General features: G+C 42.0%; 1 protein-coding gene across 6 annotated transcripts in view; it reads right to left on the bottom strand.

Moving 5' to 3' along the window:
* The window catches only part of OSBPL5 (oxysterol binding protein like 5), a 172,816-nt gene that overhangs the window by 92,338 nt on the left and 59,015 nt on the right, over positions 1 to 21,463 (bottom strand). The window contains exon 1 of one of the 6 annotated variants that reach the window (XM_058806212.1): positions 7,883 to 7,938. The exons of the other annotated variants lie outside the window; for them this stretch is intronic. The gene's annotated coding sequence lies outside the window, so the exon portion shown is untranslated. Of the gene's footprint in view, positions 1 to 7,882; positions 7,939 to 21,463 lie in introns of those variants that run through there. 6 annotated transcript variants of the gene reach the window in all.

Raw genomic sequence — 21,463 nt, 5'->3', positions numbered from 1 at the left:
TGGTGAAATTATTCAGTAGCGCAAATGTTTGCAAAAGAGGGGCCTATGACTGTAAGCTTCCCACATGCACCTGATTGCACAATGTGAGCCAATGAGTGTGTCTGTCTAACAGCTCTCACACACACACAACAGCACATCCAGGGGCATTTGAGTGTGTGAGGGCTGAAATAAGCACAGCTGTGTTTGGACTTTGGCATTTTTCTGGAGAAACTGGCTGCCCATGACTTGCACAGGTGAGCTCTTCACTGTGTAAAAAAGCTGGCTGGGTGTCTGGGCCCAAAGAGTGTTGGTGAATAGAGTGAAATCCAGCTGGCAGCCAGTCCAAAGTGGTGCTCTGCAGGGCTCAGTACTGGGGCCAGTTTAGTACCTTTACTGACGGTCTGGATGAGAAGATCAAGGGCTCCCTCAGTCAGGGAAGGGTAGGAGGTTCAACAAGGCTCAGTGCTGGGTCCTGCCCTTGGGTCACAACAGCCCCAGACAGGGCCACAGGCTGGGACACGGGCTGGGACCCTGCTGGGCAGAAACGACCTGGGGGTGCTGCTGACAGCAGCTGAACATGAGCCAGCAGTGCCCAGGGGGCCAAGAAGGCCAAGGGCACCCTGGCCTGGATCAGCCATAGTGCGGCCAGCAGGACCAGGCAGGGATTGTCCCCCTGTACTCAGGGCTGCTGAGATCACACCTGGAGTGCTGTGTCCCATTCTGGGTCCCTCAGGACAAGCAGGACATTGAGATGCTGGAGTGTGTCCAGAGAAAGGCAGCAGAGATGAGGAAGGGTCTGGGGCACAAGTCCTGTGAGGAGCAGCTGGCAGAGCTGGAGTTGTTTGGCCTGGAGAAAAGGAGGCTCAGGGGGTCCTTGTCACTCTCTACAAGTACCTGAAAGGAGGCTGGAGCCAGGTGGGAGTTGGTCTCCTCTCTCAAGTAACAAGGGATAGAACAAGGAAGGAAATGCCTCAAGTTGTACCAGAGGAGGCTTAGATTGGATATTAGGGAAAAAAATTATCCTCCAAAAGGGTTGTTAAGCACTGGAACAGGCTGTCCAGGGTAGTGGTTGAATCACCACACCTGGAGGTATTTAAAAGCCATGTAGATGTTGCACTTTGGGACATGGTTGAGTGGTGGACTTGGCAGTGCTGGGTTAATGGTTGAATCTGATGTTTTTAAAAGTCTTTTCCAAACTAAAGGATTCAATAAATCTGCTATGTGCATGTTCCTGTTCATACCATGCAGGATTCAATCCTCTGCTATCTGCAATGGTCTTGTCAATGTGCAGAGAGCAAGAACATACTGCACTCCTGAGGATGCAGCTCTCTTCAAAGTCACACCACTTGAACAGCTTTCTACCAAACAGTTCCAGAAACCTTATCCTTGCTAAAGGCCATGTAAACTTCTACAGGCAGGTGTTCTGTATTACTGTCTTACTTACTTAATTATTCTAAACAAAGCAGGGAAAAGCATCATTTGGTCACTTCAAAAATCCCCAAATGGTCAACCACTTCACTTATAATGTTTTCTTCAATACCAAAATTATTTGTGTGAGCAAGCATGTGAAAAGCTGGAAGAGAAGCTTTTTGGTTCTAATCACTGCAATGTCACTTTAATGGTGGGGAACAATCTTTATTGAAATCTGCCATATCTCTGTCAGGAAATGGACTTAATCATGTAAAAGTTCTTACATTTTTCAACTCTTTTAGCACATGTTCCCTATTATAGCAATGGCATTTTGAGAACATCCAGATATTTAAGCTTCCAGTTTCACAAACAAGCATCTTGTCAGCTTGGAACTACACAGAGTTTTGCAGAGAGGAAGCTGCAAAACCAAAACCACACTCTGTACTATGCTATTTTAAGACTCAAAAATCAGAAACCAACATTTCTTCATGAGAGGAATTTCTCTGTGTTCAGAAGACACCAGGACTGACCACAGAAACACCTCTTACAGTGAAGCACAGAGCTACTTTCTACAATCTTAACACACTTAGTCAAACATGAATTGTACCTTTCATGTAGATAATGAAAGCTAGTCTTTAATAAATGAGACAAAAAATATACAAAAATTATGCAAAGTAAATTTTTTTGTAAACAGCTGTTAGGTAGGTATTTATGCAAAAATAATCCAAGCTAGGAGGCATCCTTCAGATGCATCAGCAGCTCTGAACGTACAGCAAAGGGAGAGCTCCTGGCTGAAAAGGCTGGCATTTCAGAAAACAAGCTGACATTCCCTCAGCCTTGCCTCCCTTAAAATGAGTAAGCTAAACAAACAGTATCTGTGTGCTGTCAATGTGAAAAATCACTGTTGGTTTATGCGCCATGGCTCACCCACAACGGTAACATGAAATCAAAATCCTAAACTTTTCCAATGTACTGCCTCAGACAGAAGTTCCTGGCAGTGATGGAAGACATTAAGAAGAAAAGAGTAGCTGAAACAAAAGTTAATCTGCTTCATACTGTGCTTGTTGGAGTTTTTTTCCCAGTGACTGCAGTGTGGCAGAAATAGCCGAAAAATCAAATGGTGATATATATCTGAGGGCTGTAACTTAGACACAACAATGCCAGGTTGGGCAGGACCAGGCAAGCAAAACTTTCTTGGACTCCTCTGGCTTTCAAACCACTTTTCTCAGGAAGCAGCAGAAAGAATAACCAACCAAGAACCAAGAAAGTAAGAGCAGAACACGAAGTGGCTGATCACATGAACCAAGTTCATAAATAGGCACCACACAGGTAAGATACACATGACCCCATGTCTTGTACCTTTGGTGCCTTGAGTCAGGCCTAAGGAGGCTGTTACCAAGCAGAGGAAAATATTAGATCTCCTTTGTATTTCAAATGACCAAAAAAACCTCTGCTGGGACTGGTGCAAACAATGTCATTTGCTAACAAAAACCCACTACCCAGTGACCTGGAACCTAGGACTGGTTTTGCTGCCACACAGCTGGGAAAATTAGTCTGTGAGCTGCCAAATGAGAAATGTGAACACCAGACATCCACAGCAGTATGTGATACATATTACACCCTAAAATATTCATAGAATGTTCAAAACTCCCAATATACTTCAAATCTAAGTTCCAGTCCAGGATTTCCACATTTCCATCACAGACACTATTATGAGGACAGTCTTTGGCTATGGAGCTCTCCAGGTGACTAACTGATTTTATGAACCAGTTATCTTCAGCAGTCTGACACACTCTTCAGAAATATCTGGCTGCAAGATGTGATTGCTCCCTCCCTACTGTCACCCCCAAGTCTCCAGATTGCATTTTCTACTTTCTGTCCTTTTAACCTTCTGCTGCCTATGTTATATTAAGTCCAGACTATGACACGAAACTCCCTGTGGCAAGAGCTCTCACTACATCTCTCAGGCCCAGACTGCAATTTCTCTGCAGGACAGTCACCAGGAAAAGTTATGACACCAATTACTGGGCAGTAATACTCACACAGCATTAAAAACCTCTTAAGTCTTAAAAGTGCCTGCTACAGCGAATGGCTTGCTTTATGTATTTTCCCATTAGCAACACATGAAATGATTAAACAGACCCCTTTTGGTGCCCTGCTTGCTTTGTGGCTGCAAGCATTTTCTTTCCAGTGGATGATGAGGCTTTTTGATTTGGTTTGGATGAAGTGCCAAAGGAAGGCATCATTCATTCAGCATAACAGAATATTTGTTTCACATGTCTCATGCCAAATGGAAAGCAGCTTCATTTTGGTCCTGTATCAGGACCAACTTTCCACTTGCCAACAGCAATGAACTGACAGCACTCTGGGATTGCTTTTCTCTACATGTTCATCTGCAAGAAAAAAGTCTAAAACTAGTAAGAACACTCACCTCAGTCTCATGGAGTCTGCTGTCAAGGCATACAATAAGAAGACAGCCAAACCCAGTGATCTTCCCAGAAGTATTAAAATTACGTTTGACAATTTTCAACAGCCTGAAATTGTTTGCATCTAATAAACAACTGTGCATCCCCTAGCTCCAAGTGCTACCAGCTCTAACCTGTCTTCCTGTTCCTTCTAACCATGCAACTCTTTCAAAAGCATTCAAATATGAACTATCCTAATTGACATATACTGCATCCCTTCCCTTTTTCATACACAAACACACAGATACATGGCCACATATGTATCTGGCTACCCACACACATCTAAATGGAAGAAGACATGAAGATAGGTACCAGCACTTCCTCAAGTTCAGGAGGGTGTATTGTCCCACAACAGCTGTTTGTTTCCAAGGTAGCTATGAGTACCTGCCCTCAGGACTTGTGACTATCAGCTTTAGTGAGCCAGACCTCCAGCTTACATCATTTGGCATGGCTCACAATGCCTGGCTCCTGCAGAACTGCCCTCCATCAACAGCAGCTGAGCAGCTTTAAGCACCTTACAGAAGCTTACAGAGATAAATGTCAAATATTCTTCGACTGCGGTTTGGTCTGTGCCTTATGTCTCCCACTCAATTTCTCATTCCACAGGAATTAAGCTGAATTTGAGTATCCATGGAGCTGAGCTATCTACAGACATTCCAAGAGGTGGCTTACATTCCAGATGAGCAGAACTGACAAAGAGAAACCTCATTTGTTGAGTACTTGCATTTATTTTATGACAGGTTTTGTCCATTAAACCAGGAACAGTGAGCAAAGTAAATGTATTTCAAGAGCTGCTTTTGCAACAGCCCCATCAATGAAACTGATGTAAATTATTTATGTCCTCATCCTGCAAAGACTGATGGATAGTCTCAATGCAGGACACCTGCTCCTCAAAAAGAGCACAAATATACGTGTGCACTGCTCAACAAATGCAAGGATGCTCAAAGTAGCAGGACTCTCAAATTTGCAACAAAATGTCAAGCACATCATCTTCACCCATCCGTCAGAAGCCAAAGCAATGCTGCAAGCACCAAGAGACAGCTGCCTATTAGGCTGCACCCAGAAATACCTTCTGCTAAAGCTCAAAATGTACTGTTTATATTTATCTTTGGCTGAAATTCATCTTCTTTCCCATAGCTTACACTGTATTTCAATGTACAGAAGATGTTTGTCTCAGCTAAGATCACATCCCCATAAATTTTGAGACAAGCTGTTTACATAAGAAGAAGGCCTTTTAGTATTCTCCTGGTTACAACTATTTGGAAAGATCAAAAAGACTTTAGTAGTCACATTAAAACTAATATTTCCTAAAAGTGGCTCAATGTCAGAGAGCTGCACATCTTTGGAGGTCTCCTCCTCTTTGTGAATGTGATTAAAGATTGAATATCTCTGCCTCTGCCAGTTGCAGTTCATCTAATGCACACCACTGGGACTGGTTTAAACATACTTGGGTTTGTTTTTTTAATTTAATGTGTTATTTATAAAACTGTACTTTGCATTGCATCAGCATTTCAATGCTAAGGACTCATTTTCTGGACTCTGCAATGTGTTTTTATCTGGTGCAAATAATATTCTTCCCTGCCTCAAACTTACCAAAGAAATTTCCAGTAACAAAAATACAGTTTGTATCCTACTTGCTTTTGCTCAGAAGAGAAACTGATTTTTTGCTTCCAATTTGCTCAGTTCATTTTCAAATATTTATTTTTGTTACCACAATAAGGACATGTTTTGACAGAAGAACTTTGTCTTCTCTTTTCCTTGTGTACCACAGTAGGGACCAAATTCAACAAGCTATTTACATTCCTTATTTACCATTGGTTTCATTAGAATAGGTCTGTGTTTTATTGGCTTTCCCATTTATTCCACCAAAAATTAAGAACCAAAATAGTCTCTTGTATTTGCCCTGAACTATCTGCTCCATTACCCCTTCTTAAAACACAGGCAGAAAATTCTTCTCCTAGCTCTTAATTGTTCTCCTCTACTACTCCCAGTTAGCAAATTTAACTCTGAACTCAACGTGGTTGCCTCTGTGAAGAGAAGGAGAGATCGATCTACATTAACCATGTTTTACAATTTCACATTTGGAGATTCTTCTCCTGGGATCTGCCAGTGTTACACAAAGAGTTAATTTGAAACACATTATCTCATTATTCATGGCAGAGGAATGGGAGCTACTGGCAAGATGCCAAGTCATTACCTATTTCGTGTTTGGATTGACAGGCAGCTGTTTTAAACCTTAAACTGGTCTTTCCATGGAGGGTTTTAGGTTTGTTTTTTTTTTTAAATAGGTATTCTGAGAGTGAAACCCCTTGGCTGCTATGTGAAAGGGGCTTCCAGCAAGCAAAATCATACAAACAATACAAAAAAATGCGACTGGCAGATAATCAGCATAATAGAGGGGTAGCACAGGTGTCAGACAAAAGCCATGTCCGTGACACGGAGAATGCTGCTGATAGAAGCAGTGAGGGAATAATTTAGCTACAATTACTGTCCTCAAGGTCATGATTTGTGCTGCTCTCATGGTCTGCACAGGCCACAGAGAGTCCAGCTCATCTGCCAGCACTGCCCTGAAAAGACAGCAGTGAGACAATTTGTCCTGATTTAAGAGGAGAGATGAGGCCTGGTCTATTACACCACAAATTCTTAGCATGGAGCTCTGAAACCACTCTTCACCACCAGAAGCTACAGGCAGCAAATGATAAACAGCGAATTATTGGTGTTGCTACTGACCTCCCCCTCAAAGAGACACTGTCTGGGTAAGACCCACCAAAGAGAGAATGCTTGTCAAGAGCAAGCCAAGGAATGGAGCTGAGCTACAGGACATGAGGGAAGTCCACAGGAGAGCTGCTCTGTGTAAGGAAACTCCAGATCATTTCACAGCAAGCCCAGGCTTGAAAATTCTTTGTTGAGATCCTTGGCCACAACTCTGCTTTCTGAAGTAATGAGAACTTGTGGGATCAAGCTAAGCATCCTATTCCAGATGAGCAAAATTGTTCAGAGCTCTAAAAATACAGTGCTAAAAATACAGCTCCTGTTTCCTCTACAAGTTCTTCCTCAAGAGAAGTTTTTCCTACCTTAAACCACCAGCATGCTGAGGACAAAGGACACACGTGCCAGCAGTGCTTTTGAAACAGATACCATGTACCACAGCACTAAGCAAGAGCAACCTGCCCAGAATATGTAACTGGCTGGCCAACATAGTTTGCTGTGTTCCTGCTGGAGAAGTCACAAGACAAGAGGCGGAGTATCCCAGAAGCTCAGAAACTATGCTGTGTCAGACACTAAGGCATTATCCTTGTTCAGAATAACTATAAGGATGCATTTGTCCTTCATCATGACTCCCCATGATTGCCAAGACTTCTGCATGTTCACAGAACTGCTGCACACTCACGAGTCAAACCCTGAAACTCATGAGGCCAACTTGAAAAACATGACCAAACAAAAATCAACACAACACCACACCATGAGATTTTAAAATATAATTTTTCTGTTCTTTTATTTCCTTCCTGGTTCTCAAATAGGAGATGGAAGATATGCAATGTTTCAGCACTTTCAGGTCACATTTCTGGGCAATCCCCTGGTTCCCAGAATGGGGGCCTAAAAGAAAGTGTCATCTAAGGTCTAATATGACAGAGAAAGGAAAATAAAAACTCAGCGAGACAACTACCAACCAAGAGCATGAGGTTGGTTCTGGGTCTGTTTAAATCAGCTGGAATTGTACTGAGGATTGCAAGAGAAGCCTCCAGCTCCTGTGCTCCCAAAAACCCAAGGGAGGGAAAGCCTGAGCAGATACCACTTTGGCTTTTCTCCAGTCCTTGTCAAAACAAAACAAAACAAAATCTTAAGAAAAGTCCATCAGCTTTACAGTGTTATATCTGAGATTGTCACACTAACAGAGGAACTGTGTCCCTGTCTTTTACAGTAGCCCTGACTGTGCCCTGGCTTTGAAGAATTTCCTTGGAGCAGCTTAAGAAGTATTTTTAGGCTGAAATACTGGATTTTTTACTGCAGCTACCAATGCATGTTACCTTTTGCTGTTTCTGTTATGGCTCCATTACCCCCAGGAAAATACAGGGCAGGGAGTAGCAACTTTTACATCTGCTGCAGCAAGACTGCCCAGAGCTCATCCATCAATGCTCAGAATATGCAGCTCGGTAAAACACTCAGGAAGATGACAGGACTGTGTAAGAAAAGACACCAATCACTATTTTAAACACCCCAGGGGAGTTCAAAGGGTCAAAGCGGTTTCATTCTTGCACACATCCTGATTTAATATTATTTTCAATGGCTCATTTCAGAACCACCTACACTGCAATTCCAAACTACATGCAGAATGATTTACAGCAATGACTGAACTTACGTGAAAGAGAAGCTGGGGTGGATTTTTTACCTCTAAATATTGAATGCCAAAACAGCTAGGATGGTCTGAAAGGCTGGTGAGCAAATGCTTGTGGTTCAGACAGCAAGATTTAGCAGCATACTTATGAAAATTTACTCTTTATATGAGAATATACTCACCTTGGTCCCTTCTTTCTGAATCAACAACCACCTCCTGCAGACAATGGCTCAGAAGCACCTGCCAGTCACTGATCTGAACTACCTTCCACCCAACTGACTGCAGAGATTGTTAGAGTGCACCTGATGTGCCCTCCCCAACTTTCAGCCATCCATGGAGCCCCTATCCAAAGCACCTTGGGGTGCTTTGGATAGGGGCTCCATGGACACAGGCTTTGGCACTGGGATGCAGGCATCCTCACCCAAAGCACAGCTTCAACAATCAGCTGCTCCCTAGAGGGGAAATGTTTGCTTATCCTTGGGAGGGAAGACAGCTCTGACCTCTTGTGTCATCACTGACAGGCACAGTGTGCTGATCCAGGAAGTTCAACCTCCCCAAAATAAATAAGATGGTTTTGTAGGACCTGTTTTAATGTGCATGGGCATCAGATGAGAAAAGTTCAACAGAGGTACAACTGGCCTTCACATCACGTGGTGAGTGTGGTATGAACCTACACCCCAAGCATTGATGTTATTTGGCATCTCCCCAAACAGATGGCAAGGATGGAAGTACAATAGACAGTTTTATTCCTTTGCCTATGAGTACCAGTTTTGCTACACATCCACCAGTGCAATGCACCACTGTCTCCTTCTTTTAGATATAGGCAAGACAGATCCCAAGGCTGCCTTTACTGCCTAGGGTCAGGGTTAGGATTGTACCTAGGGTTAGGGGTTTGAATCCACAAAGCCCAGAGCTCCAGGCACACTGCAGCTCCAAAAGGCATCCCAAGGGAACACAGAACTGCCACTACGTGGCTTCCTCCACAACTTTTTCCTTGGCGCCAGCCTTAGCCCAAGGCTGCCTTTACTGCCTAGGGTTAGGGTTGAGCTTACACACATACAGAAGTGCTTAGGGTTTCAAGAATTTGTTTTAAATAAACCAAAAATTTGAAAGAGAAACAGACTTCATACTACTCAGAACACAGCTAACAGCTTTTCCCACTATTTAAGAGCCAGCTACACTCCTCAGATTGAGGAAAAAAAGAAGGGGTCATTTTTCTTGGAAAAATGATGAAAAACACCTAGCAACTTGGATGTCCTAGTGAAGAGAATACAAGAGATTCCACTTTCAAAGAACTCAGCAGCCACATTTTGCAAGCCAGGATCTTCTTCAGCACTTTCAAGTGGCATATTAAAGATATAACCTGAAATCAGGACTGACATTTGAAAAACTCTGATCACTCCACATTTGTGAAATCTTTTCAGCTTATGCCCTGAAATCAATTTACTTGTTGGATTTCCTAGGAGAATATACTCAGTGAAAGAAAGCCATATATCTGGAGCTGGATTACAAGGCAGTATTCCTGATATAGCTGTAATCCAACTGAAACCAAGAAGAGGGAACACTGAAAGCTTGGGACTGAGACGAACAATCATGACTGCATTTAAACCTGATGAAATGGGGAAAATAAATCTTGAGACCAGTAGTTCAAAACTAAATGTCCTCAGCTCCTCAGCTGAAAATAAAGATGTCATTGTCAGAATTGTCTAAGGATAGTTTTCTTTCATTTAACAGAAGAATGCAGTATCCAAAAATGTCTCTGACTTAAAAACTAAAATAATTCAGGATATCTGTTAATGCTATATATTCAATAAACATTTTTGAATATTCATATATTATGAATATTCTTATATTAAGAATGTAAGAATAACAAGCATCTTCCTTGGAAGCATTCACAGCAGTGTTTTAGAATTACATGGACTCAATTTATACTGCCTTTCTAGGACAGCAGTTCAGTGATGCCAATCCAGCCTACAGAGACTAAACTGTACACCAGGGGTTTGTAGAGCAGGGCTGCTTGCTTGAATCAGGATGTAAAACTGACAGCAGCCATAGCCTTCGGCATGTGAAGAGTTCTGGGATATCATTATTGCTACACAGATAGTTTGGGGCTCTTGCATTCAGTGTATATCAGTGTCATGAGGTATAAAACACTGCATCAACCAGGAAACTTGGAGAATTTAAATAAGCTTTGATTTTCTTTCTGTTCATATGCTCAAGTCAGAACACCTATGTTTCTTCCTAGTACCCCCTGCCAAATTTTAAAAACACAAGCATGTAATAAAAAAAAGCACTTTAGTAACCTCTGCTGCACTAATCAACATCAAAGCTAATAACTCTCAGCTAATACCACACTTATGTTGGTGTTGGTCTGGTTACTATAACGTGATGATATTTAAAAGCAAATGGGACTTCAGGAAAGTTATCAGGAATTGCCTTTTCATATAATTTTCCCCAGATGATAAGAGAGAAACACGCAGAGATCTGGCACAGCTCAATCACACAATATGGAAAAATTACAGGAAGTTTTGTCAGTGGCTTCAGCAGCTGTGAGACCAAGGTGCAGGTGAACTCAAATAATGTGGAAAGGCAGACTGGGCAGTAAAGATCACACTGTACCTAAATCCAGAATGTGATGGTCAGATATCCATATCCAACTCCACAGCTGCAAAACTGAACAAAACCAGCCTGGCTTTCCAGGGTCTGGGCAGCCACAGGTTTCACCAGCTCCAGTTGCAATATTCATAGAATAATAAGGTATCTCTATTGTACTATTTACTTCGCTGTGAAAACTTGCCTTTTCATTTTCCATTTAAAGGGTTTCAGTGTATTTTCCCATGTGAAACATGAACACGAGTCACACCAGCTTTCATTTAAGTAAATACAGGCTTCTAGCTCTCATAATAACAAAAACATCAGCAGTGAACACTTATCAAAAAGCTCAACAACAAACTAGGAGAGCTGATTGACAAAGCAGCTCAGGTGATGAGGAAGCCTTGAGCATGTTTTTATGAGTAGTGGTGGCAATTCAATAGGTATTCTGCTGGAACCTGTAAAAATACCAACCAAAATGTTGCAACTAGAAATAAGAACAGAGGCAAAAAAAATGCCCTGTGTGCTGAAGTGCCATTTACCTGCCTGCTAACTGCCCAATTTGGGTACTATTTCAAAGACTTCATGTTACAACAGTTGAGATGGAAAGATATTTAGTTCCTTACAGCATTCACTGGTTTCAGATACTTCTAGAAATTGAGAGAACTAGGTTAGCATTTGCATTTCTGCATACCTCCAAGGGATGAAAACAAGCTGATAAATGGTAACAGCACAGAGAAATCAATGTGAAAAGCCATAAACTGTCCTCACAGTGCCAATGTGAGCTCTGCACACAGTCCAAGCCCACTGTGACCAAAAGATAGATGGTCTTATCAGATGGAACTGGGTAAACACAGGAAAGAAATAAGTCCTAGAGGAGCTGACTCGAATGAGCAAACTGCAGCACTGATTTTTTTCTTTAAATGTGACCACTCAGATTTAAAGCAATGAAGAGACTTTTATCAACAATTTAAGTTCTACATAAAGTATTTTTGTCTTGCTAGAAGAAAACTACAGGGCGTAATTCTTGTTTACAGCAGCAACTGCTTTCCACTGATCTGTGTAAAGAGACCAAAACAAAATTTGCTAAATATGAAGATCCTTTTGCCTTTCCAGAACAACAAAAAATATTACAAGTGTGAGATGTTTGTCGGAGTGTTTTTTTCTCTTTTTAAAGAGAATTGATGTTAAAATAAAATGCGTAAATAGGGGAAAGACACATAGCTAGTCTCTTGATATTCTTTATAGCAGGAATTAATCTGAAAGCTGTTTCAAGTAACTAACAAAAACCCATCCCCATTAAAACCTACACAGATCTCATTGCAAGAGAAACAGAAACTGGGGAGCTTCTCACAGCAAAGCCTTTTCAGAGTCTATCTGAAATTTCAATATTCATAGGAGTACTTCTGGTACAAATAGGAAAAAAGGCTGATAACAAATCAAGATTAGATGGTGTTAATTTCCAAATTTAAGGACACAGACTTGAGATAGCCTGGTCACTGAAAAATTAAAAACAAGCCAACTTTAGGAAATATTTTGCAAGGATATGGGGAGCCACAGGTCCCTATGACTAATGCTTGTTTCTGGCAACTTTGTGAAGCCTTTATAAAGGTCAACAGATACCCAAATAAATACAAGCTCCTTGAGGAGTCAATACAGCTGCTGTAAGGGGAGCCCTGCCTTTCCAGCCTCTTGGAGTTCACACAAAATGTCAGCAGCCGGGTGAATAAAAGGGATCTCACATAAACTGGATTTCAAGAGGGGTTGTGATAAAGATCTTCATCTTAAGTTCTTGAAAGCTAAAAGCTTCAGGATAAGAAGGGATGTTTCTGAATGGAAAAAGAATAATTTAAAAGTTAGGAAACATAGGATAGAAATAAGGACTCCACTCCTTATCACAGGTTATCAGTGAAGTTCATTAGGAACCCAAACTGGAGTAGAGAAGACAGCATTATAAATCCACAGCTAATTCACACATTGAATTCTGCATGAAGCCCTGGCCCTCTCACCTCAGACAAGATAAACTAGAGCTGGAATATGGAAAGGCCGCAAGAATGATTAAAAGTCAGTCTAAGGAATGACTGAATAGTCTGGGGCCCATTAGTATGGAAAACACCTGACTTAGGGGCAAAGAGGTCTGTAAAAGAATGACTGGCATCAGTGTGGATAGTGACTGATTGCTTGGTGTCTTCTCCAAAGCAGGACCTTGAATCTACTAAATGTCTTAACAGCACTTCTGGTCTTCACTTGGGCAGGGTCACCCTGTGAAAGGACACTGTGAGTTCAAGGAGTTTACATAGGCTCAGGAGGAGACTGAATCAGAAAACTGAGTTCTCTTGTTAACCAGAAGACAGGGTACAAAACCTGGTCCCTGGGTTTCAGTCAAAGGCTTTGAATTTTATCATCTTGCAGCTGGGCAGGTGAAGCTGTTCAGGGGTTACTGCAATATACAGACATGTCAATAATGTTGCCTGCAGTGAAGCAAAAAGACCCCTACACTGAAGCTTCTGCATCCATTTTTACCTTCAATTTAAATCTCTTCCTTGCACCTATGAATACAGAATCAGAATGTACACAGAATCCAATCAGAAATCTTTCTACATCATTGCATTAGGGAACCACCTGATGTTCATCCTGCAGTCACTACCTGTAAGATGAGCAAACAGCTCAACAGAACAGCAGATGTTGCAGAATTATTGCTCATCTCCTGGTTTATCATATTTCCACTATGAGGAAATCACAGCTTTGCCCAGTGTCATTTGAAAGCTGAAGTAAGCGCTTGCCATAAATGCTGGTCACATTTCTCCAGCTTCATTACAGGCTCCTTGCTGGGCTGGAAGCAGAAAGCTCATTAAACATGACTTGTAGGTCTAATGGATAACTCACAGACCAATGAGAGAAGTCTACATTAGCTCAGTCCAGAAGGTGTTTGCATTTAATTGCTTCTTTCAAAGACCTGTTCCTTTGTGAAGAATGGTGGAGAATTGCTGATCATTATTACCAATTTGCTGGGACACTTAAAACATCAGTCTCCTTACACAGAAAGCATTTGCTGAAATTATCACCATTTACACTGCCTGATGAGCTTTTGCTCCTCTTTGCAATTTGGAAGTAGGCCACCCCATTAATAGATTCTCAGGTTTAAGCAGGAAGGCATTAGTATGTCCCTGCTAGTAATAACAGTGCCATGGCAGAAGTATTAGTGAGCCTGTTGAAAGGCAATCACAGAAGTATCTATAATCTTCGTGCAAAATTAAATTGCAGCCATGGAAATTAAAATTAGCACTGGCTTGTTGGTTAATGAATGGCTGAGGTCTAAATCTCAGAACTACAGAGTACTACTTACAGACTAGTTCTAATTTTAATGAATTGAGAATAGAAATGCCAGTCAAGTAGATATTTAACCCTAAAATAGAAAAAATATGTTTCTCTGGTTGCTGCTGAATTAGGCTGGGGATGGACCTAATGGCATAGAGATGACATATTTTGGTCCAGATCTATGCAATCTTATGCCAGGTATCTCTGCAAAGAACTACCCTTAAGAGATGCTTGGAGACCAACAACAGCTCCCTTCCTACCCTTCACACCTCACTAATAGGCCTGAGGTTTAGGGGAAGAGCTCTGGTCCTCTGTTCCTTTACCTGACCTACTCCAAACCCCCCCTCATCACGACAGTTGATGATAACTTCAAAGCAGCCACACTCCCAGCTCCTCCTCAAGAGCAACTACTGTAGCACAAAGCCACTGGTGTCAAACAAAAGGGAGAGATCCTACATGAAGGGCAGTTCAGAAATCACTTGTGCCATTTATCACTGCACTGAAATGCCTCAGAGTCCTAAAGGCAACCTTAGCTCCTTCCCGTGTCCCAGTTACTGATGTTAGGGCTGTAAGCAGGAATATCATGATACAGAAACAAGGAATGAAGACACAGGACATAGTGGTTTGGGTGGCTATTCTCCCAAATCCTGACTAAGCATTCTTTGGTACCCTGAAATCATTAGTACCTTGTCCCCATGGCAGCAGCTCATTTTAGAGCAGTTTAATTCCACCCAAGACTAACATGCAATGTTGAAAATTATTCAAGTACCTACTACCAACTTCCTCCCACAGATCCACAGCATGTGAGCCAAGATTCAAAGCTTATTTCACTGGGGTTTTTAGCTAAACTTTTGCATTCAAAAAGCAACATAAAACCCCATCACAAGACCTATACCAGGTCAAAATAAAGACAATTCCATCAAAATGAAGACTATTTTGGAAGGTAAGGAAGGTGCAGTATGCAGTTGGCAGCTGTGGCACAGGGTGCCGCTCACCTGGCACAGCTCTTGCGCAACGCGGCAGATTGTGAAGGGCTCAAAACCTTTTAATGAGAGAGTGAAGGAGGCTTGAGTAATCAATAAAGCAACCAGTGATAACGCAAGACCTTTGATCTGCTTTTGCTTATTCAAATATCAGCTCCTTAAAAATCTAGGAATAAAGAAATACAGTAAGCAGACACACCTACAAGTAGACTCCTGGAGTTATACATTTACTACTGCTCTACTGCTGAACAACATAGGGCAAATTAAGTAACTGCTAAGTTGCAGGCACCTTTTAAAATGTGCTTCTAGCCAGCTGTAGAGAGCTGTGGATTCCTTTACAGTTTAGATGTTAAACTGAAGACGTAAAGGACTTCAAAGACTAAGTAGTTAACTGCCAGCTGATTTTAAAGCAAAATAATTAACATTCATACAAGACAATATTTGTCTTGCAATTAGTTATATGCCACATTGTTTCTCACCAGCCAGTTTGTTTCCAACCCCCTCTTACCCAAACAAGCCAGAAATAGCTCCCTGATTCCTAAAATGTCCCAGCTCCAACCATTCAGTAACTAAAAGCAGTCTAAGAGCTAAGACAGCCCTGCAGGTACAGTCCTTATAAAGGTATACACTAATCCAGCTTGCATCAGGGAAATTATCTCTGCTCCACCCTTTTTTGCCATCTCCTGCTCAGGAAATATGTCTCCCTGCCAGGCAGTACCAATATGTCACTAGAAATACAAAGAACAGAGAAAATGGATCAAGAAACCAGCAAGTTAAGCAAGGAAACAGGCTTGGGTAGAATGAAGTAACACAGGCTTAAGAAGTAAAATTAAGTCTAGTCCCACATCAAGCCCGGCTGGAGGTTTCTGTTCCCAACGCTTCCCTGGGTATTCTGTCACCTAGGGCCATCACCATGGCAAGTAATGAAGGCATAAAAGAAGAAAAGTCAAGTGCCCAGCACAGCCAGGTCCAAGGATGCTGTGCAGTCTCATGCAGAGCCAACAAGCCAATTAGCTATTCTGAACAGTCACACTAAAAAATGACTTCTGTAGACCCTCTGTTCTGTTTGAAGGCAAAGAGACCTAAATTTGGATCAGCCTGCTAAGCCTGGCACATCTCTGAAATAGTCTCACCAGCAGCAGCAGCAGCAACAGAAAGCCAAGCGTAGGAGCCAGCAAAAAAGACCAGAAGCGCAAGCTGTACAGTTCCAAGGTAAAAGAAACATCTTGCTGGCAGGAGAAATACACTGTTGTTCCAAAAAAAGGGGGGGGGGGGGGGGAAAGGGAAAAAATACATCCCAAAGCAAGACAACAAACAAAACAAACCTGACCTTGCAAGCTTTAGGCACCCTCCTATTGAGACTGATTATGCAAAAGCTGGTTTTCTTCCAAGGACACCACCAGACGTAGGTGGACAAATCCCACTGGTACAGGCAGGGCTGCTGAGAAGGCATTTAAGATCAAGAAGATAACATTTAAACCCTCCATTGCCACAGGAGGGGAAATTCCCATACTTTGTGCTTGCTGGGACACATTCAGCTTTCCCTTTGCCGTACTCTGAAAGTGTCTCAAACTCACTGCTAGCAGTGTTTTCCTCATACAGTGAGCTACTCCACAACCTCCTTGAACTGAGGGGGCACTAAAGGGTAGAAGAAAATATCAATCTGCTGTCAAAGCTCCTCAAAGTGCATTCCTGCAGACAGTTTGCTGCACTCACAATGTCAGCTCACCTTTAACATTTTGTCCACAGTACCTCTACGGTCCTTCCTGGTAGGGCTGCACAAAAACCAGCCAGTCCCCAGCCTGGCTGGCTAATGCTACCATCAAGTTCAGCCTATGATAAATACTCAGATTTACCAATTTAATTTCTTTAAGGTTGGTAATGCTGCCTCCTGTAACACAATTGTAGCAGACTTAAGGCAACTGGAGTAACAAGAGCTGTACCAACTGTTGCAGACTTGCTGGAAGATGCAGAAGCTTGCAGGGTCTGAAGCAAGCCAAGGACTTACAAGAGTCTCAGGCCAGGTCTTAATTCAAAGGAGTGTATATTTGACTAATATTTGTCATGCAAACTTCTTACCCAGGATTTCCCAATTTCTGTTTAAAGAAACCTCTTGTGCCCAGTGATTGGTGGAATTGGCTGTAGTCCTGCAAACAGTAGCAAAAAACCCATTCTATGCTGCCAAAGTACTGTAAATACTTCTCAGAGGCAACAAAAATGAAAACACTTTGATAATTTCTGTTTCTGGGGAAAACAACATTTTCTAGCCATTACAATTTTTTTTTCCACAGGCTCAAACCTTTGCCATTTCAAAACAAGCTGGTGTGATTGTCACTTGATATAATGCGTGTGAATGCTTTCCTGCTACCTTGTTCTGTCCCTTCTTGCTATCATAAAGTAAGCCCACACATTCCTAAGACAACAAATACCCATCTTTAATAAACTAATGGTCTGTGTAACATCCATCACAATGAAGCTTTGATGCTAGATTAGAAGCTCTAGGTATTATCATATGAGTAAATAACAATTTTTTAGCCAGGATAATAACAAGAAGCCTAGATAAGCAAGTCCTAGCAAATAGATGCAGCGGGCAATTGCTTGGCAGAAAAAGAAGCACACAAAAATGAAAAGTAAACCCAAAAGAACTAGACTGAAATAGAGAACTTCCTCTTGAATATTATATTAGAGCTGACAAAAGACTCAAAACTCTGAACAGAGTCTCTTTGTAAATTAGATTTCCTAATATCATCTTCTAATAGCTGATTAAGCCCTGCAGCCCAGCAAGCCAAGGCAGCCCCGCTATCTGATCTCTGTTCTCACAGATACTCAGACTGTTCTCTCGGGTACGTAGGCTGCCTTGCCGGATAAACCAGAGCATAAATCACAGAAAAGAACTGAGCACCACATTCCCTGTCGCTTGGCTTTTCACTTATATTTGTATAAAACCACACAGGACAGCAAAATATTTCCATAGGTAGGAGGCATTTATCCATTGTAGAACACGTGAAGTCAAAGGCCAGAAAACCACCACCTAGCCGTCCTTGCTGCAGAGTGCTTATTGGGGCAAAATCATCTGACCCTGTCTCCTTCATCTGTAGTAGCAGTTCTGCTACTAATTTTCAAGGGAGGCATCTCATTGTCTCATTTAACATACCCAGAAGTTCACATTAAATATCTAAATCTACAGCAGATTACCTGAAATCAGGATTGCTACTGGTGGGTTTTGCTGAGGTAGCAGTAGTCCATGAGGAGAAACGGTCACTGAATCACAGAATCAACTTGGTTGGAAGAGATCTTTGAGATCATCCATGACCAAACACCACCTTGTCTACTAGACCATGGCACTAAGGGCAATACTCAGTCTTTTCTTAACCACGTCCAAGGACTTTCTTTCAGGCAGTAATTCTGCCAGCTGCCCCTCCAGCGAGGAAAGGAAATACCAAACGTGAACAGATTTCTTGGAGCAACACAGTAATACACAGTAGCCTGTGAACTAGCAGGCTAAGTGTTCAACAAAATGAAGAGTAGCAAGAGAGAGGTATTTTGGTCTGGAAGCATATGGACTGCTTGGAATTAATATGCTGGCTTGGCACTCACCAACTATGATCAAAGGTGTATCTTAAAGCTCACCATAGCAACCCCATGATCCAACCACTCACTGCCTATTTCTGAGAACAGAGGAGGAAAAGAAATAAAGAAGAAACTACATCATTACTAAATGCATTTCTATATTTCTGCTCCTCATTTAATAGAGCTGGTGAGATATGAGAGAAGGATGCAGGGAAGAACATTGTGCACTCAGAAATTTCCCAACTAGTATTTGAATTTTGGATCCATCTTGAGATTGGACTGAGCTGCAAAGGAGCAGGGAGATGACAGAGAGGCCAAAACAGCAATGCTATCTCACACTTTCTTCTAGCTTGCAATTGTAGAAACGTCAGAGCTTTCAGCTCGTACACCTGACAGACTCAGTGATGCAGCTCTAGATTTCCAAGGTCCCCACTATTCATTTCCCCTTGAGCTCCATGGTAGACAGTTTCATATTGTGTGACCTTAAGGGAGAGGGAATTTGTTTTTATTGTATACATTCCTGAGGGACTTTTCCCACTGACACACCAGTAGGTGCCTTGGCGGCTGACCACAAACCTGTGCCTGCAACAGATGTGTCTCAGCTGGAGAAGCAAGTTGGATCAGCTCAGAGATGCACCTTTGGGCTCCTGGGGGAGTGTCTAGACTCAGGACTTCAGTGTGACTGGGGAAAGGGCTGACAGCTTCACTTTATTTTGTTTAAACCCATACATCTGCTAAAATAGCACGTTGTTTCCCAAACTCTTCCATCTCCAAGGCTTAGGACAAGGCAGTCTTTATTGCCAGTACCTGGCCCTGACACCAGGTTGGGGCTGCCCCATCCCACACCTCTCTTGGAGCTGTTTGCTAGGTAGATATCCTAGCAAAGTTCAGACTCAGATTTTCTACATTTTAATTCTGGAAAGTCAACCAAGATCTCCAAGAATCCTGCTGCCAATAGGGAGACACCTGAATAATATGTAGAACTATTTATTACCAAGCAAGTCTGCCTGGGACAATAGGGCATGTTCATATTCCACATCTGGCACTGACAATGGGAAAAATCAATACCATTTTCAGCATTTAGCTACAAAGATATTGCTTTCTAGCACCTATTTGTACTTAACATGGAATTGACTTTGGGATCTATGTTTAAAATGGATTCTTAACAGTGTCTGACAGAGTAGCAACAGCCAGACTGTAGAAAACAGCTTTGTTTCTTAATTCAATTTGTGCCTCACAGAGGATGGGGCATTTAGCCAGATGGAGCAAAGCTTGCAGTACATTTTCCTGGGAGTTGTGCAAGGATAAATCAACAAGCAACAACTTAGGCTACAACAGCCTGCTCTAGCTCAACAGCAACAACTTTCTACTTTCTAGCTGCCAAAATTAAAAAAAAATTAAAACTACTTACAAGAAAAAAACCAGATGAGCATATAAAAGAAAAAAGGATCTGAGAGTGTCCTCACAGCACCCTATTACTTGCAGTATTACTTGCATAATACATAGAGTGCTGAAGAGGAGCTCCATCTTTATCTAGGTTATCTAGGAGGTCAGTGACAAGACTTTCTGTGTAAATTTGCTCATGCAGATTCATTTACAGGATGCTCTGAGGTTATCAGTCAGTGTCCCTGGTTTCCCCAGTAAAATTTAAAACAGCTTCACTCAACATTATGAAAACAAAGAAACTCAAGCTGCTGGTAAAACATAACCTTTTCAGATGACAGCTGCCTCAGGTCCATGTGACATTTTGCAATAAGGACTCTATCAGCAGACAGCTGCAGCACAAAAAGATTTTGGAATTGAGGTCAGCTTGAGCTGTTCCTCTAACACCTACACAACTCTCTGTCACAAAAAAAAAAAAAAAACCCTTTCATGGGACCTCACAGGTCCCATGAAATGTGGGACAGTAACACCCTTCCCCATATCCTGGGGGTCTGACTGCGCAGTTTCTGTGCAACCAGAAAGGGTAAAAGCCTAAGAGCAGAGGGAGAGAAGCACTTGCAGAGATGGCCCCTGCAAGGAGGGATGGAACAGTGAGCCACTGAGCTCTTGCCCTCATTCAGAGCCCATTAAAGGTTTCAGGAGTGTTGTTCAGAGCCAACTCAAACAATGGTATTTTTTTATATTTAAAACTTCCTGGTATTAGAAAGGTATAAACAAATGGTTCACATGGCAAACAATTCCCTGTCCTAGACCAATCAGAAAACACAAGATAAATGCTGATAGTACTGACAATTAAGCAGTAATTGTACATTTGCTGCTGGTCCTCTTCCCCCTAAACAGAAGTCAAACACTCTGGTTATAATGTTTTCTTCTGGGTTGGTAGGAGAATTTTGCTCACGCCTTTGAACATTGTGATTTCATCCTACAAACCAATCCACGGGAGCAGACTTTCCAACCCTGATTTACACTTGAAGAGCTCTGAAAAAGCACCAGTGATGTGACAGTGTTGGGGCAGGGGGAGAAATATCATGGGTGGGCCCCCAGATGTGAATGCTTAGGGATACTGCTCTGGGTTTTTGTATGTCTCAGAAAATAAGGCCCTAATCTCATTGGCATGCCCTCTGACACAATGTTAGGATGCATAAGCAAATAGTATGGGATGATTAAGCTGGTCAAATTCAACTCTGATCATCCCAACAAGACTCTAAGTAGACTTTTCAAGCTTTACACATGATAGAGCCAGTCAATTACAACCTACATTAATGGGGCTGGAGGACAATATCCTCTTTTCTTCCACTAAAGTTACACCTGATATGGGGATTTTATTTAATACATTCCCAGAAACAGACTAGTTCCTTCACATGTCT

Source organism: Ammospiza caudacuta, chromosome 6 (genome assembly GCF_027887145.1).
Source record: "Ammospiza caudacuta isolate bAmmCau1 chromosome 6, bAmmCau1.pri, whole genome shotgun sequence".
NCBI lineage: Eukaryota > Metazoa > Chordata > Aves > Passeriformes > Passerellidae > Ammospiza > Ammospiza caudacuta.
The sequence above is the reverse complement of the archived record's forward strand: the minus strand, read 5'-3'. Positions and strand labels throughout refer to the sequence as shown.